The 19481-nt window shown below is 36.9% G+C and overlaps 1 protein-coding gene and 1 non-coding gene across 5 annotated transcripts in view; one reads left to right on the forward strand and one right to left on the reverse strand.

Moving 5' to 3' along the window:
* INSC (INSC spindle orientation adaptor protein) overlaps positions 1 to 19481 on the reverse strand; it is a 1312382-nt gene that overhangs the window by 305652 nt on the left and 987249 nt on the right. The gene's annotated exons all lie outside the window — the stretch shown is intronic.
* Positions 10789 to 10891, forward strand: LOC122812498. Its single transcript, XR_006366484.1, has one exon. It is a non-coding gene; the product is annotated as a U6 spliceosomal RNA (small nuclear RNA).

Here is a 19481-nt window from a genome sequence, read left to right on the forward strand (position 1 = left end):
AAAGTGGATGTGGTGATATGTGGCTGTTGGGTACGGTTGCAATTAGATGTTGAGGAATTCTTGGTTAGAGATGCTATGCTATCTGTATAATATGAGTTAAACTGTATTGCAGTTTCATGTGGTGAGTTATTGGGAGAGGGGTATGGTTTAATTTTTTGGCCGGGAAGTAAAATTTCTTTAATGGATGCCCAACATTATTAGGATTGTGTTTAGTATTATTCTGAAAGTTATTACAGTATCGTTTTTTTGTCTTCATTTATTTGCTTTTTAGTATGATTAAGAAGCATGCTGAAGTTTTTAAGATAGTGAGGTGTTTTATATTTTTGCCTTTCTTTCCACACTTTTTTCTATCCTGCATTAGCATTCTACTCTTTTTTGGAAAGCCAAATTCCATTATTTGCTTTCAGTTTCTTCCTTCTAGGAGGTACAAGACTATTTGAATTCAATTACAGCATCATCTAAGGAGTGGCTTTTTAGGGCACTGCCTGCAGTAGCTCTGATGCTAGCCTTGACCTCCTTATTCAGACCTGTCTTTTTTAGCCACATCTCCCAGATACCTGACGTTCTTAACATATTCCACTATTTTCCCTTCCTTTCAATTTTATCTTCTTCTGAGTTCTCCCATTCATCCCATGAGCCTTCAATTTTGCTTCCCAGTCTGCAATCATTCCTACAGAAAGTCTGCTTGTAGTGCCACATTATCTTCATACAGCAACTTTATAGATTTGTTCCCTCCAAACTCGCTAATGTAGTCATTCACCAGTATGAACAGGAGTGGGCTCAGAACTGAATCCTAAGGATCAAGTTCTCCCACGTGGAACCCCTCAGTGGGTCTTTTTACATAGCATGAAGTAATTTTACCAGTTGTACCTCTCAACTTCTAGCACAAGAAATCTAGACAAAGCCTAAAATAACGGGGGGGGGGGGGCAACAAAGGCCCAAAAATATGTATATATTTTAAATATTGCTCTTATAAGCTTAGACAGTTGCTAGAATAACAGTATTTATGTTAGCATGCATTTTCTGTAGGATATGAAATATTAAACTCACATGTATGTCATTATTTAGTAATGTCAATCCTCAGTGATTTGCCAGAAAACCACACATTGTATGGGGAACAAACCAAGAATATGAGGCAAAAATCTGGACAGGTGACAGGTACAGTACACTACCAGTGTTTCCAGGACTTTGTACCATTGCAGTAGTGCCCAAATCAGTTTTTTTGAGACCTTGTCATATGTATTCTCCACTGTCAGCACTATAGAAACAGTAGAGCAGTAGGCACACCACAGAAACAGCACAGGTAACAGAAAAGATGTCTCGTATAAAGAACATACAGACACAGTACTGGAAGACGTAATGTCATAGATACCAAAAACAATAAGAAACGGTTGTGAACTGACCTTTTCTAACAATAAATTCAAAGAACCAGGCACAATGGAAATACTAGAAAGCCTTTACAAGCACCAAAGTAATCTTTTGAAATGGTAATTGAATGAAGGGACAGCTTGCTGTATTGGCACTGGCAGACTAAGCCCTGACTATGACCCAGGTGACCTGCAATTGATTAGTGGCTCAGGCACTTGTTTAAGCTAGCAGGGGACTGGAGGAGTGTGGCATTGCTTGTTCACCATTTCTCAGTGGGAGGGAATACGGTGAATGCCCATAGTGTGTTGTCTTGCAGTAGAGAAAACTGGAGACTACATAGTAAGGTAGGCTTCTAGGACACAGTGCAACTTTGTGTGCTTATGTCAGCTGTGGGAGTCATACCCTGCTGATGCTAATTACATGATTATCTATAGAGTATTACTGAGCATGTGCAGTGAAGTTTCTTTATTTATATTTGTTTACTGGGGTAGTGCACTGATCTCAATGGACCAGTTACAGACACAGCCTGATCACATAAGAAATTAACAAAACATACTCACAGATACAAAGATATGCTATAAAACATATACATATTTACAGATGCAAAAACATGCCACAACATTTAGTTCAAGAAGCAGTTTACAAACTTAAAAGAAGAGTTATGATTAAAATAAGAAAACCTCCCAGTGAATGCCTAAATGATAGCCCCTCCCAGTCAGCTGTTGCCTCTGGTACAAACTTAGTGAATGGGACAGTTGGCCACGAGGTAGATTTATTCATAATTTTCCTTGCAATTGGGTTGATATTGATTGCCTTTCACTTGATTTACTTTGCTGAAAAAGCTAAAACCAGTTATTTAGACTCAATATGGGAAAGCACTGTAGAGCAACAGGTGGTTAATAAACTCTACAAAAAGAATGTTAATGTTTTTACACTGTGCATGCTCTCACTTCCTGATTTTAATTTCATCATTACCTTTTGGGCAGTCCCTCAGGACCAGATGTGGCTGCAGTAAATGGACAGACTACTTGTAAACATCAGAAGATGTACTAAGGATGTTTTTCAGAAGAAGCTAATATTTAAAGGACGTAGAACATGCTTACAAGAAGGCATGTGTTAGAAAAAGAAAATATATATTATTTATTGACAGAGTCAAATATTTTGATAATGGCTCTCAAAAATCAAATCTGTTTTCTATTGGAATATTGTAAGAATTCTTAAGAAGTCAAACATATTATTATACATTTCTGGTGCATGCTGAAAAAGGATCCTTATCTGAGAAATATGTTCCCCCTGCCGCAATTTTCAATGCACTAAATTTACAAAAAAAAAATATTTATTTTTATTTATTTAACATTTGTTTACTGGGATCGTCCGACTGGACAAGTGTCCATTTTCAGAGGAGGCCCAAGGAATAAAGCTCCAGCAAAGTGCATTTTTCTAATACATCTCTAGTACAACATAGCGGAGCAGAGCAAAATATTAGTCTATGGTCAAACAGGCTCAAGGTGAATATAACACACTTAATGATGAGAAGTTACATTTTCCATAATAACCACTGTATAACACACAAACATGTTTAGTTGGATGAGATTATTTACATATGAGGAAGAAAGTCTGTTTTGAAAAATAAAGCTACCTGTCAAGGTGGAGTTGTTATATATGTATTGCTATTGCTTTGTCCTTGGGTTAAAGCCGACATTGGAGAGACTGAGAGTGATTAAAAGAGATTTGAAGTGTAATGCAAGAATCTAGCAATCTATCTATCTATACATCTCTCCCGCTCTTCTACACACACACACACACACACACACACACACACACACACACACACACACACACACACACACACACACACACACACACACACACACACACACTCACTCACTCACTCACTCACTCACTCACTCACTCACTCACTCACTCACTCTTTCTATCTCTTTCACTCACTCTCTCTCTCTAGATATATATATATATATATATATATATATATATATATATATATATATATATATATATATATATATAGTATGCCTGCAAAATTGAAAGTATAGGATCTGTTGATGAGATGACTTGCTATACAATGAGGAACATAGGGGTTTGCATTTCATTTAATTTATGCTAATCAAAATGAATTATACAACTTGGAGTCAGGCATTTCACAAATCCAGTACCAAGTACTACCCGATGTATATTTAAACTTTTAAATGAAAGTGATTGCTTCAGCTGTAAAGAATAACAGATGTTTGATAAAAAACGAACCTTCAGATAAACCAGTCAGAATTTAATGTATTTACTGACGTTGTCTATTTGTTTAATTATTCTTAAATAAATGATTATGCTGACAATGTAGTTAAACTCTGTGCATTATTTTTTGACAGCTTGTCATAATTCTCAGTTGTGGCCATATATTTAGTTGCTAATTGAATAATCAGAAGATTGCTAATATTATATCAGATTTAGGGTGGTGAGAAGGACTCGGTATTACTGAATCATTAAGGAAAGACTCTCTGGTTGTCATGTTTGATCCTAGAGTAGAAACAGAAACTAAGTAGCTAATTCAACTGTTTTCTGCTCTTTGACCATATATTGTACTGTATAATGCACAGTTTTTTATTTAAATAAATAAATATTTCAACTGTTTTCTGCTCTTTGACCATATATTGTACTGTATAATGCACAGTTTTTTATTTAAATAAATAAATATTTCAATTGTTTTCTGCTCTTTGACCATATATTGTACTGTATAATGCACAGTTTTTTTATTTAAATAAATAAATATTTCAACTGTTTTCTGCTCTTTGACCATATATTGTACTGTATAATGCACAGTTGGGCCTTTTTAAAGTAAAGCAGCACTTTTGATTTAATTTATTATTCAGATTCTGTCACAGAATGTTCACTGCTCATCTTCACACTGCATTAACTTTTGCTAGTTAATATTAAATATTCTTGACTACCCCAGTCATTAACTATTTGCATGTTTATCTCCCTACTGATTTATAAATTTCCTTTCCATATAGTCACTGAAGTCTGCATTCTCCAGTTTATAATTTTCAAATAAATTAGGAAACAAGAGACATGTAATCTAATAAAAGCACTCAGATTATGAGGTAAAATGCAACTCAGTGCACTTTTGTAATTAACTTTTTCCATAAAGGAAGATTTGGAGTGTTGCCCTGTTCCTAGTATATTTCTATTGAAACAATCTGCAGTTCCGTACATCAGACATGTTTGCAGCTGGAACCATATTAAGTAGAAATAGATTTACAGCTCAGGAAATCAAAATAGTATATTTGTCTGTCATTTTGCACAATAGCATACATACTTATGCTTATAAACATGTAATCAAATTGAGTGTTTTTGTTTAAATGTTGATACACAACAAAATGTGTTTTAACTTTCTTCACAATGCAAAAACTGCTAGCTTTTCGCCTGATACGTATAGCTAAAGTTATTAAAGCCTATATAAAATTAAATGTTGACATTTGGCGGTTAACTTGAACTCAAAGCCACATCAATAATTTAACAGTGGCAGTAACTTACTGCAGAGCCCATGCCACATGTGTACGTGTATTTGCATGGAGGTGCAGAGCTTATATGTTTAGCTTTCTGAATCCTTAATTTAAGCATTCACAGGCCTCTCAAGAAATATTTCATTCTGTACTCATTTTTTTAGCTTTGTTTCAGTGAATGCCATTTCATTAAGCTGAGCATTTAATAAACTACCTTGAATCTGTTTTCCTTGGTTACTCAAGACAGTCTGTCAATGTTAATTTGAAGGATTAATTATGCATAAGTAAATTAAATATACCAGTAAAAAATAAATCAATAAGTAATGATGCAAAAGATTAGATGCTATACCAGTGAATTCAGGGTTCATGCATTGGGCTCATACCTCTTAACTGTCCATATTTTTGCAGAATGTCCAGATTTTTGCCTTATATTTTTTATCTATTTCTCATAAAATTGTGGTTTTCTGGCAAATCATTCAAGACTGAAGTCAGAAAATAATGGCAGGCATTTGAGTTTCTGACTTCATATTCTTCAGAAAAATCATGCTAATGCAAAACCTGTTATTCTATCTACTTTCTAAGTTTGTAAGAGCAATATTTAAAATGTATCCCTAGTTCTGGCCTTTTGTCCTCCCATTATTTGTTGCTTTGTCCAGATTTCTTGCTCAAAGAGGTTGAGAGGTATGACTGGGCTGGAAATAGAGCAACAGACAGACAGACAGACAGACATCATGGTCTGAAACTCTGAACCAGTGGCGTAGCTATGGGGCAGGGGGGGGCAGAGTGGAGATCCACCTCAGGTGGCACTTTTGGGACTGTCACATAGTTTTAATTTCATTTAAAAAAAAAAAAACTTTTTTTAAGGGCATTGTTCTTTAAGAACAGTTCTGTATAATCATGTCCTGTTCTTCTGGTCCGGTATGTCTGTGCGTGCTGTTCTTCTTCCTGCCCATGAAATTTTAAAATAGTTTTGCTGCCTGTTCCAAGTAAGAGGACTTATTGTTCCAAGTAATCATATTTCACGTAAGGATGTTTGAGGAGTTATTGTTGCTGTTCACCTGTAAGGATGTTTTAATTCGATCTTATTGAAGTCCTTAATGAAGCTGTAACAACTTTCAATAAGCTATTTCTTGATGCACTGAACTCCTTGGCACCTACCAATGTAGCCCACATAAAACCCCCTAAAAATTCTGGTCCACCATAAATAAAATACTCTACCCAGGTAACCCTCCTACTCCCAACCCCTTCCCTCTTAATACTACATTGGAGACTGCTGCCCTCTTAAACAATCACTTTATAGAAACCATTCAAAATCTTACTCAAAATAGTTCCAGTGCTTCTATTCTGCCTTTACCTCCCAGTCTTACTTCCTCCAATACATTCTCCTTTCAACCAGTTCCCACTGCCTTTATCAAAGTCTCTAGTCAATAAACTCAAGCCCTCCTCTCTCTCTGTTGACAAATTACCCACCCTCTTTCTTAAAATCACTGCTAAATCTATTGCTTACCCTGTCTCTAGTCTTATAAATCAATCTATTTTCGATGCTCCTGTCCCAGATATATGGAAATTCTTTTACACAATCCCTCTCCACAATGGAGGAAACTCCACTGACCCTTCCAATTATTGGCCTATTGCTATCCTATCCCCCCATCCAAAATTCTACAAAAGTGTGTCTACACTCAGCTACTTAAACACCTGCTTGATATCAACCTCTTAACTCCCACCCAGCATGGCTTTAGACCCCACCACATCCACCGCACTGCTCTCATTCACCCAAACAGTAGCAGAAGCCTATGATAACAACCTACTTGTTTCCTGTTTATTCCTCAATCTCTCCAAGGCATTTGACACAGTCTGTCACTCTAAACTGATAACTAAACTCTATGACATTCATCTCTCTCTACTCCCTCTATAAACTGGTTATCTAGCTACTTATATAACAGACAACAATCCACATGGTGGAAAAATGTCTCTTCCACATTTCTTCCTGTCAACAGTGGTGTTCCCCAAGGCTCTGTTTTGGGCCTTCTTTTGTTTAATATTTTCACTAACAGGTTACACTCTACCACTAACCTCTCTACACTTTTACAGTATGCTGACAACTCCACCCTTATCACCACTGCCCACAGAATTCCTGAACTCCTTGCTCTCACCCAAGACACTTTCTCTTCCGTTGAAACCTGGCTCACAGATAATCAACTAATACTAAATCCTAAACAAAACTAAACTTCTGCTTTTCCTTCCTAAAACACTGGCATAACATAAACCTTCTTTATCCATCACCTCCCCTAACAATACCTTCATCAAACTTGAACCCCATATAACATTACTTGCTATCACTATTAACGATGATCTAAAATTCGACATACATATCCATCAAAGCATAAAAAAAGCATCAGAAACTTGGTCTACTGTACCATAATCAGAAATTACTTTCACCCTCCACTAAATGCTCCCTAGCCCTGTTTCTCCTCTTACCCTGTCTTCTGTATGCAGCTCCAGTCTTTACTAACTTCAATCATCACTTCTTACCAAATTATTGCAAACTAACAATAAAATAGCTAGATTTGCCTCCAGTCTTCCATATAAATCCCATCACTGCCTCACCCTTAAGTCACTACATTGGCCTGAATTCTCTAGACAACTTCTTCCGTAATTACATATTACACACTCCATCCTGTATAACCTCACTTCCTGCTCCTCCATCTCTAATATTGTATCTCAGTATAATCCCTGACATCTGCTTCGTACAACTGACAAACACCTTCTGGACATCTATAAACCATCTAAAATATTGAAAAGTATCTTTATAAATAGTCTGTAGCTCACACCTGGAACTCTCTTCCTCTTAATATAAGAAGTATTCCCCACAAGCTCCAATTCAAATTAGAACTTAAAAAGTGCCTACGAAAGACCTGTTCCTGTCCTTGTCAGTCTCTGACCTGATATCTAATACTTTTCTTTCTATTCCTATTTCTTACTCTAATTATTTTTCTTTTTTAATGACACTAATACAGTATGTCTTTATTTTGTTTCTTGAAAGCTATTTTGTAGATGGTTTATTCTGCTATTTTATTCCTATTGTTGAAACAAGTTCACTACTGTATAAAATAGAAGATTTCATCTTATGTATAAGTTCTTGTAACTAGATCCATTGTAATTTTAGTTCATTCTTGTATAACTATAATTGTATTTGGAGATTTTCTCCTTGGATCTCCACTGAAAATGGGCCCTTGGCTCAGTTGGACCAACCGGGTTAACAAATGACAATAAATAAATTATTGCTGCCTGCTCCAAGTTTTCTGGTTCTTATTATTGCTGCCTGCTTTAAAGCAAGTATGTGTGTGTGTGTGTGTGTGTGTGTGTGTGTGTGTGTGTGTGTGTGTGTGTGTGTGTGTGTGTGTGTGTGTGTGTGTGTGTGTGTGTAATGCCCCATTTAGGTATAACTGGTGGTTAGTGTTACTCAAGCTCAAACCCTGTACCTCAGGTACAAAAGTTGAGTCTATAGTTCTCAACTGTCCAGACTTTCACGGAATGTCTGCCTCATACTTTTGGTCTGTTCCTCTTAAAATTTGTGTTTTTCTGGCAAATCAGTGAGAACTGACTACACTACATAATGATAGCCATTTAAGTTTTAGTCTTCCTATCATTCAAAAAATGCATGATAACACAAAACACTTTATTCTAGCAACTTTCTAAGATTATGCAAGCGATGTTTAAAATGTGTCCCTGGTTTTGGGCCTTTGCCCCTCCCCCCAAATAAATTTTGGCTTTTTTCAGATTTCTTGTACTTCAAAGTTAAGAGATTTAATTGAGTGTCAAGTGGATTTTACAAAGAGATGAGAGCTTCAGGTGAAGAGAAGTTTAGTGCTGCTTATGCCAAATCTGTTTGCATTGTTAGTAGTACACCAGGTAGTATACTTGCTTTTGATCCAGAAGGCTGTGGGTTCTACTCCCATAGTATGAGAATGGATTGCTGATACTGTACTGTGTTGTACTTTAAAGGAGTGGATGCTGCAGTCCTGTGAATCTCCTCCTTTGGAGGAGATACCTAGTAATTAGGAACCCTGTTATCAGTTTGCCATCCATTTCCTATTGCAATATTACTAGCTTATCATGTTTTAATGTAATGTAGGCAATTTATTCTTCAAGGGCAGCAGGCACTTTATATTTAATTGTTTTATCTACAAATACAGTTGTTTGCTGGCAGCAATTTCATCATTAGTTACAAATCTCTTTAATGTGGAATTATTTATATGACTTTTACTTCTGCAGAGGTTGTGTATATTTACTGATATTGGTACATTGTAACGACTGAAGTTTGAGTAGACTTTTAGAATGGAAATGTTCTGAATTAGGCAGTTTTGTCATTATTGGTTCATACATTTTGTTTCATCGCTTACTGGAAAAACGTTCAAAACAGTAAATTTAAAACTCATTCTAATAAGTGTGCTGCCTTATACAAGGAATATAATTTAATACAATCAGGAAAGTGTTTGCATGGTCCTAAATATGTATGATTTGAAAATGTCCTAAATATGTATGATTTGAAAACAGACCAAAGCAAACTTTATTCTCCACTGGCCAGATGCATTTTCTTTGAATGTGGGTTCTAATGCTGTTTTAATGAATGTAAGTTTCAAGGTCAGAGAAGTTTTAATGCTTAGTCTGTTTTCATTGTGAGACTGTTTAGCATATGTCTAGGTGTCTGTGCTACAAAATTTGAAATAAAGGTTTTAAAAGAAATCGAAATAATCACTGTAGATGTAAAGGAGTATGCACATGGGTTCATCGGTGTTTACTAAGCTAATGACAACAAGAGCCCTTTCAATCTTAGCCATGCATCCCATATCTCTAACAAGTCTTGATACCCTTGATAAGTGTAAGCATGGGCCTGGGAGATAAACCATTTACAGGATATCTGTGTCCATTAGAGACATAGGTGCCAATGCAGGGATACATTTCTGGTTTCCCATCCAATTGACCAAGTTGCAGTTGAACTGGGTTAGAGAGGAACTCTGCTTCATATGGATGGGGAGCCTGTTCCATACATGGGTTAGTCTCTGGGATATATACCTATCTCTCCAGCAGGTCCAGTATATATTACAAGCAAGATTTAAGTCTTTAGAATGGATTATTCTGGCATTGTTTGTTTTGTGGATATGCATGAGATCCATCAGAGGCTAATGCCCTGCATGCCAGGCATAGATCTCCCCTCCAAAGCCTGTATGACACAGAGTACAGGGATAGGGCTTTGAGGTAGTCTGCACAGGACATTTTATTATGCCCTGTATTCTTTTAGTGAGGAACTTCTGTGGATGTTCCACTTATTGGATATGCCTGGTTAGGTACATATCAAAGGGGGCATACAATGATAGGTCTGATGAATGCTGAATACAGTGGAACAATGACTTCCTTCATCTCAGATGTCATACCTTTGCTTATAAATTGTGCTGCATAGAATAATTTCCTCACTGTTGTCGACATGTAATGGTCAAAGGCTAGATTACTATCTATGTGTGACCCTAAGTCCCTGACTACTGGGTCAACGCTAAGTTGTTAGAGTGTTTATGGCAAATGGGGAGAAATAGCCAAGTAATGGGACACTGGAATGGCTATGGGGGGGGGGGCTGTGTATGTGGAGGCACCATTTGACCATGATTTTGTGAGTGAGGAGGGGTGGCAAACTCGAAGACAGCCCCAGGCAGTACAAACTCTAGCTACGCCACTGGTCTGAACTATGGTATCTTTTGAAATATATGATTTTTGATACAGATTTCTGCCATACACAGGTATTCTGTCAAACATGTTCATTCATTACTTGAAGTCTAATAAACTGTGGTTAGGGGTTGGCATAATCATTAAGAGGTGTACCTAACAGACACAAACTACAGGGTTTGATTTTGACCTTTGGTAGCACATATAGTAAAACTCGAATGATACAGAGAAGATTAGCATGGTACCTGATCAAAGATGACACACACATTTGTGAAGTATATCACATTTTTAGGATTGGGGTTGATATAATGATGTAAGGTGTTTACTGCACAGATACATGATTCAGGGTTTGATTTTCCTTTGGAAAGTAAATTAGCTCAGCTTAAAAAGCTGACCCACAAAGGCAGCTAGCTTAGTACTTACCTATAAACTGCAGCATGCTTGTTAATGTTTTAGAAGGTCCTGATGTGGACTGATTATATGATAAAGCTCTCCAGAAATTGGAAATTGTTCCTAAAATGCCTTCTGTGAAAATACCAAGTATTTTGGAGTGTGCTTTCTACATGTGACAGACATTTAATGACTGCTTTTTCTCTTATAATAATGCATCAAAAGAAAATGAAGCATCACATAAAGGCCATAGAACACTTAGGTGCAAATATTATACATGATCCAGCCTGTAGGTTGTGACCAAACGTCCATTTCATTAGTCTTTTGACAAAAATGTATTCCAAAGATTATTTCACACAGAATAGTTGAAACAAAACATATTATGCCCATACCGCTCAACCTGGAAACATCAAAACTCTGGACAAGTCCCATAAAAATAGGTACAAATCTGTACGCTGATTAACATAAAACTTGTGTACATAATTATGTAACCCCACCCACTCCAATGGAATTGTGGGATACCAGCTTTCAAACGCAAACTGAAGAACAGACAACCAAAATATGGCACCAGAGTCCCCCTGCAACTATTCCAATGTACCTGGCTATTTTGCCCCATTTACCATAAACACTAATGTGCATACTGCTTTACTTCTACAATGATTATTTGGGTTTTATTTTTACATTTTATAGCACAATGCACAAACACTAATAGACATCTGCTAAACAAAGCAATGCTGTCTCACAATTAAAATAAACTTAGCATTGAAACTTTTCTGCCCTTGAAACTCACATTTATTGAAACAGTATTGAAACCCAAACCACATACAAAGAAAATGCATCTGGCCATTGGTGAATAAAGATTACCTTTGGGCTGTTTTTAAATCATAGGCCCCTTGCACATAAAACATGAAACATACATGTGTTCTTTGATGCACCTTCCTGCTTTATTAAATTATATTCCTTGCATAATACAGCACACTTGTTAGACTTAGAGTGCATTTTAAATTTATTGTTTGGCATTTTAAATTTATTGTTTGAACATTTTTCCAGTAGTTAATAAAACAAAATGTATGAAACAATAATGATAAACCTGCCCAGTTCAGAACATTTCCATCATAATAGTCTACTTACACACACACACACACACACACACACACACACACACACACACACACACACACACACACACACACACACACACACTGCTGAACTGGAGTTATAAATAAATATTCCAGAAACCAGTATGAGGAAATGGACCAGGCGTATCTAGCAGAAACAGACAGTAAAAGCAATGGTCTTGAAATGTTGTTGTATCCCGACACAGAAGACAAAACTGAGTAGTGTACTTTTTATCTTCATTTTTTTTAATTTGTATTGTTTACTTTATCACTGCTGTGAAAGCAATCGGAAAATCTTGCAGTACTCTGACAAACACAACACCTTGTCATCTGCTTGCCATTGACACATACAAAGTCTGCTACATACATGAATATTAAGTCTCCAAAATATTTTAGAACATCACAATATCTTTATATATATTTAGAAAGTTAACAGCAAACAGCATTCCAGCACTGCCCACATCTTGCTTTCTATCTACTGTATGGAACTGAAAAAAATTCAATGCCAGTAGCCATATCCTGAAGCAATTCATTTTATAGTCTAATTTGTAATTTTATATTAACATTTACTGTAGAATATTAATTTGAAAACAGCAAACATGGATTGTGTCACACTGCTTATCTTCATGGCCTACCACGATTAAGTTGGCAGTATCCTCTTACCTAAGACCAGTGGTTCTGCTGCCCTGCACAGCTTGTCTCAGACTTTCTTTCTGAATGCACTAGCAGTTGAGTTTAGCTAGATGGAAATTAGTCAGTTTATGTAAATTTGCCCATGCTATATTAAGGCATGTTTCTTTGTTCTCTTTATATCAGACACACACACCCATGTACATTCTTGTTCTTACACTGACACACACACACACACACACACACACACACACACACACACACACACACACACACACAAACAATAATGAAACAGAGAGTTACATTTCATTAGCACTCAAAAACATTAATATAATATTTAAAATGCACAATATCACAGACACAAAACATCATAAAATTCAGAAAAAATAATTATCTTGCAGGGGCAACTGTGTTTCCTTTTCCCTTTCAAAACACATTTGTGTCATGAACGAGATACGAGAACAAAATGATCATATGAGTCTATGACGCAAGTTCATTTTTTTATCTGTCTTCTTTATTTATTTTATTTACCTGCTGGAGGTGCAGCCCAGGAGGAGGCGGAGTAAGAAGCAGCACTGAAGAAATAAATTATTATGATGACCAACTGTCCGGGACCAGGATTCACCACTATACAGCTCCGAGTCCATTGAGAGTCAATAGTAGGCTTTTTCTGCTGCTCGACACTGCAGCAGCCTCTGCTCTACTGCCAGGGGACAGGGTTGCTGTGCCCTGACTCCTGCCTTCTTCTTCTAACTAAACAAAATAAATAAATTATGCAAGTTGCAAGTATGCAACACTTATTTTAAATTAAAAAGTTAAAACAAAGTAAACTCAGTGGCTCAGCCCAGAGCAGCCTTCAGATAAATTCCGATAGGCTGGCAGGCTGCTCAGGATGCTGACATCACCGTGCATGTCTCTGCGTGATGACATCACTACAAAAACAAAAAAGCCAGGGGAAAAAAATTTTTTAAAAAATCCGGGAAATTCGGAAATAAGGGGTGCCACTTGGGAATCATGGCACCCCATTACGTAGACCTCTAAACCAGTAAAACCAAGAGATTCGATACAGTTGAGAGGTATGATTATGCCATATTCCAATCGAATTTACAGTTGCGGTAATACCAAACTTTGGAGATTTGTCAAAATTCCAAAAAATTCCAAAAGAAGGTTTCCACAATTCTTCCTTGTGAAGTATGGAAACAATGAATCAAAATGAAGAAGTCCTTGTGGATGGTGTTAGTGAGTTGTATTTCTCACTAGTCTAATCTTTAAAGTAAATCAGTATAAACTGCTGCTGTGTGCCAGTTTGTATGTTAAAGTCACTGTCATAGTCCATTGTACTCTACAGAGTGTTCCATGGCAACTTTGGCATTGCAGAGAGCTCTAACTATGTGTGTTCCATAGAACTACAGGCATTACATCTGGAATGCTCTTATGCCTTTAAGTACTACTAAATACATACAGATGGAAGAATTTGTAGTGCCAAGGTTATTGGTAGATGTACCAGCCAACAGACTGCTTGCATGCCCAGCAACATTTTCTCTGGTTCTGTCCTACTTCATATAGAGAAGATGCATTCAAATTTGAAATACAGCAATAAACATCTTCTTTTACATAGTACTAACTACATATCGCATATTAATCGCGGCAGTACAGGCATTGCAGCATTTACCATGTAATGCCTGCAGTTGTAAGACTGATATACAGATGATGCGATACTGTCAAACAGCCAGCAGGTGTCTCTTTATGCTGTTAATCAATTTCAGAGTATATGATGAACTCTATGAGGGTCTCACAATCTATTGACAATGACAAGAAAAAGGAATATATTTCATTAGCATAAACTGTTTACGAATCAGATTATCTACCCAGGAGCACTGTGATACGTTCCAGCTGGTGTTACTGATGCAGTAACAGTTGTATCTCTGGTATACTTTCCTTCCATCTTCTTGTAATTCTGATGACATGCCACAGGAAAATGAGTGAGCCAATATTAAAAACTTGGAAATGCTGACTTGATAATTGTAAGGAGAAATGTGAATCAGTTCTTGCCCCCCCCCCCACTTTTTTTTATTTATACCAAGTATCTGATGACATAAAATGGCTATAACTCAGATGTTATAGTCTGTATTTGTAGGTTTATCTAAAATTGCAGCCTTTGGTTGATGTAGAGAGGTTCTATTTTATATTGTAATGTATGTGCTCCAGATTATTATTAATTATTCCAAAGTATATGGAAGTGGTGCAGATATTATCCACTTCATGTGAACTCTGACAATTCCATATAATGCCTTCTAGATCTTCTGCAACCTATATTCTGAAGGATGTTGCCTTCTGACATAGAGTAGATCGAACTCTTTGTAGCTGCTCCACAATCCTGTTTATTAATCCTTTGTATCATGGCTCCTCGGGCCTTCATCAGAAAGTGTTTGTTGCAACTCACACACAAAGTTTGCTGCCATTCTTTGTACTACATCATTTCCTTGTGAGAGCAAAATGATGCCTACAGAACTCAGTACAAACTTGAAAGGAAGTAAAATGTCAGGAAATCTTGTTCTCCGAAGTAATATAGCAACTACATTTCCTCTCAGTGCCCATAATCTTTTTAAATTCTTGTTTGATGAGTCAAATGGAGTTGTTAGCCCATACAGGTACTAAATGGAGTATAAAAGAAGCCACAGTAATCCACTGCAAAAGATATTATACAGGAAATAATCCACTAAATAATTTCTTGTGACAGGATATGGAAATGGAAGATATTGAAAAAGAAGGCTGAACACACCATGAGGGATATGTATGGCCTTGTCTGTCAGATTTCTAATGCCTTTACCTTAAATTATGAAGAAAACATCAAAATGATCAAACTGAATGATGAGTATATAGACAGATGTAGAAAAATGCAATTACAAAGCAGTAAAGCCTAAAATATAGAGTATTATTGTGAAATAATCAGACTTATTTCATAGTTAAAAATTAAATAATAGTTATAGTGTTATGTTGTTTCACATATTGCTACTATTGACTTTCTCCATTGTGTGGTACACTTCATATGTCATATATTAAACTAGCCATTCCTAAGTCTACTCTTATTGTATTATGTGTTGAAAGCTTTCTCACTGTGTTGGTAACTAGGCAGTAAATTTGATGTCTTTGGTAAGTTACGAAACTAGAACTTTTAAGCTAGATCAGTTGCAGTTTTTTCCCGTCCCCCAAAGTGACTACAAGTCCATGGAATCTGCTCATTTCCAACTACCTTTCTAATTCCTTCTAAGGTAGAACATTGCATGATAGAACTGTAAATGTTATTAATCTAGACAGCAGTGCCCGTATTCTGCTCAGTAGTTCTTTTTCCCATTGTATGTAACAAGAAATGGTCCATATGCAGGAAGCATATTCATGTAGACAAAGGTTTGCCATACTGTGGGAATCACTGTTAATATCCCCATTAATTTAGCTTGACTCATGCAAGGAGACCTATCTCAGCCTTGGACTGCTAGGCAGTGCAAAACAATAATCCATACCCACACAAAATACACAGAGATGACAATGGGAGAGCTGCTCAATGACTTCTGTAATCCAAACCTCAGCCCACAAGACAACTACATGACATCCTAGTTGATAACCTAAACTATAATGTTTCCCCCTCCTGAAAATGGTTTTGCTAATTTGGTTACATTTTTAGTATACATTATACAGACTAGTACTATATAGTTGAGTTATTGTAGGACTTCATACAATACATACCGTTAAAAGGTTACACAATGCTGTTGACTGAAAAGATGGATTTGAAGATAATAGAATACTAAGCTAAATAAGATGGTTAAAAATGTAATGTATTTTTTTTTTATTTTTCTTGTGCCTTGTTCATCTGAAGAGTGCTGCTCTTATGACTAAAGGAATGTTTGTCTTTCCAAATTTCAAAGAACAGAGAATATCTTTGAAGTGTGTTGGGTCTCTGGACGTGCTGCCTCCTCATCTTCGTGTAACATCAACCGATATAAGAGCAGTGACTGTCCACCTGCAGGGCTGTAATTGCTATAATGACTTGTCACTGAGACACCAAGGTGGGATCAGTAAGCAAAAGAAGCAGGTCTAGATATGTGTTTGCTACAACAAATAAAATAACTGGTCTACCTACTTATACTGGGGTCTGTGGAAAAACATAGTATATAACTGAATGCTATAAAGGAGAGATGGTAAGATATATTGATGCTGTCTTGTGTGTTGAACTATCCTGAGTACTAGTTATTAATTTATCCAGGGTCCATATTTCTGTAGTAAGCTCAGTCTAGGGAACTTGGTCATCTGGAGCTTAGAGTGTCTGCTGGGTGCCTTTTTATTGCCTTTTTATAGTATTTTTCTGCTTATGCCAATTGACTTATACTTGACTCTATTTTTGCATTACTTTTCTTTATTATTTAAGTAAAGTTTCTCTATGTACTGTTAAGCTCATGAGACTGGCATTTATTTATTTATTATATATTATATGCTGCTGTTTATCTGAGAAGAGGGTAACCATTATTTACACTGTTGGTTAGCAAGATATATGGCACAATTCTCCCTTTGGACTGCTTAAAAACTGCTACCATAATTATTAATTTATTTCATACCCAGCTTGATTTAACTTGACATTTCTGTTTTTTTTTTTCAAGGTGGTGGCAGCACTAGCATGCCAGGGTGAAGGCTGTGAGGAATTGTTCATAGAAACCCTGTTAATAGATACATAGTGACAGCTCAAGCATAATCCCAACATAAATATGTTGTATAACAAAAGGAAAAAAATCATTGCAAATATCAGGAAATGCAATACCCAGCCAAACAAAAACTCTGTCATCAGTGTGAATAAGCAACTCAGAGAGCAAATCAAATCTAAAAAAAAAAATCTGAAGTAAAAATAGCCCTTCCATACAAAGGGCAGTCATAAGGCTTTATTTAGCTATGTTCACAACCTCAAAGGCAGTAAACAACAATTTGCAGAACAGGCATTAGTGTCTTCATAACCATACCATTACTTGTGATTTAGAGAAAACTGCATAGTAGATGTGTTCAACCATTATGGCAACAGGCACCAAGAAGGCAGCTAGTGCTCAGTACACATGCAAATAAGCTCTACAGCATGAATAGCTGCAACAAAATTATTTGGAGACTGTTAGGAGATATCAAGGTTGTCTTCTATATGTCACAGTTATAAATGTAAACTAATGGGGTACAGCCTTTTATGCTCCAATGGAAGCACAACTTCCAAAGTTTTCTAATATAGCTGGGATAGCATTCTGCATTTCAGCCTACCTGATACATGCAGGTTCTGGTGAGCACACACACAAATATATAGCTATATCTATATCTGTGTGAGCATGTATGTGTATAGTCATATATATATATATATATATATATATATAGAGAGAGAGAGAGAGAGAGATACTTTCAAATGCAGTCTACAGACAGGAGTCATAATTTTTTTCACATATCCTCTATTGTTGCTTTTGCTGTTTCATATCTGTTGCATGGATATAACAATGTTGTTAGAGGAGTAAAAAACGTGAAAATAGAAAAAACCAATGAATATCAAAACAAGTGGATACGGACTCCTTGCTCCAGCAAATGTAATCAAAATAGTGGTTAACAGGAACTCAAAATGAAGTAAATTCCAAAGGAATTTACTTCATTTTGAGTTCCTGTTAACCACTATTTTGATTACATTTGCTGGAGCAAGGAGTCCGTATCCACTTGTTTTGAATGTTGTTAGAGGGCTGCACTCTGTTGCATTATACTTGTATGACTGGAGGAGACAGTAGGTCTGCCTAGTTTACTCTGTTATTCAAATACATTTAAATTTCAATATCCCCTCCTGTCCTACCTTTCTTTTCACCCTTGTCCCATCTGTCACAAGCCCCCTCAAATGCCTCTGTGAACTCCTATCCACATCTCATGTCAGTAAAATGTAGCATGGATCCACAAATTTAACTGATGAAGTTTTGTATATATTTGTTTCTTTGCAGAACAAGCCCAGTGTCTCCTCTACCTGCACTCATTCATCCCCCTGGAGATTTTGAGATCTGCAAACCCCCAGATTAGGCAAGAGCCCTGTGGCCTGTTTATTTTTTGCAGGTGACCCAATTGCCCCATTCATCCTTGCACCCCTGGCAAGAGTCAGAAGAGAGGGAGCAGGCCAAGGTGCTGGTCCTGTGGAGCTAGAACTACCTCCCATGACTGTGGTGCAACCTTCTCCATTGCTGCACCTCTTCTGAGCTTAACTACTACTGCCTTGCAATAGAGATTGTTCCTCTGCATGCTCCCTTTTCTACATGTGACTGTACAATGGTAGTGCTTTCACATAGGCTCCTACTCCCAGAGTGTAATATCTTATGCTCCCACTAGTTGTCTCCCAAGTGCTGGGCCAGAGCTGCCTCTCTCCCTCCATGATGGAAAAGCCAGCTGGGGCTGCTCTTTCCCATCCTTCCCAGCCAGCTCCATCAGGTGGTAGAGCTACTAATCAATTTCATGTTACCTGGGCTGTATCAGGGCCTTATCCCTCTATGCCACCAGAGATGGCCAAGAAGAAGCAGTTTGAGAGACCCAGAGAGCAGTTAGTTCTTATCATTTCCTTCCTATGTCAGTTCCTCACTCCCATTATTTCTGGTCAAGACGATCCCTTCGCTTCATCTTGACATAAACTTGTGTACCGATGTCATTTCCCTTCTAGTTTTTAGTGAGAAGAGCCCGCACTCCTGTAGTTTCTCAT

This window comes from Protopterus annectens, chromosome 9.part0, assembly GCF_019279795.1.
Source record: "Protopterus annectens isolate FY-2018-M chromosome 9.part0, PAN1.0, whole genome shotgun sequence".
NCBI classification, from domain to species: domain Eukaryota; kingdom Metazoa; phylum Chordata; order Ceratodontiformes; family Protopteridae; genus Protopterus; species Protopterus annectens.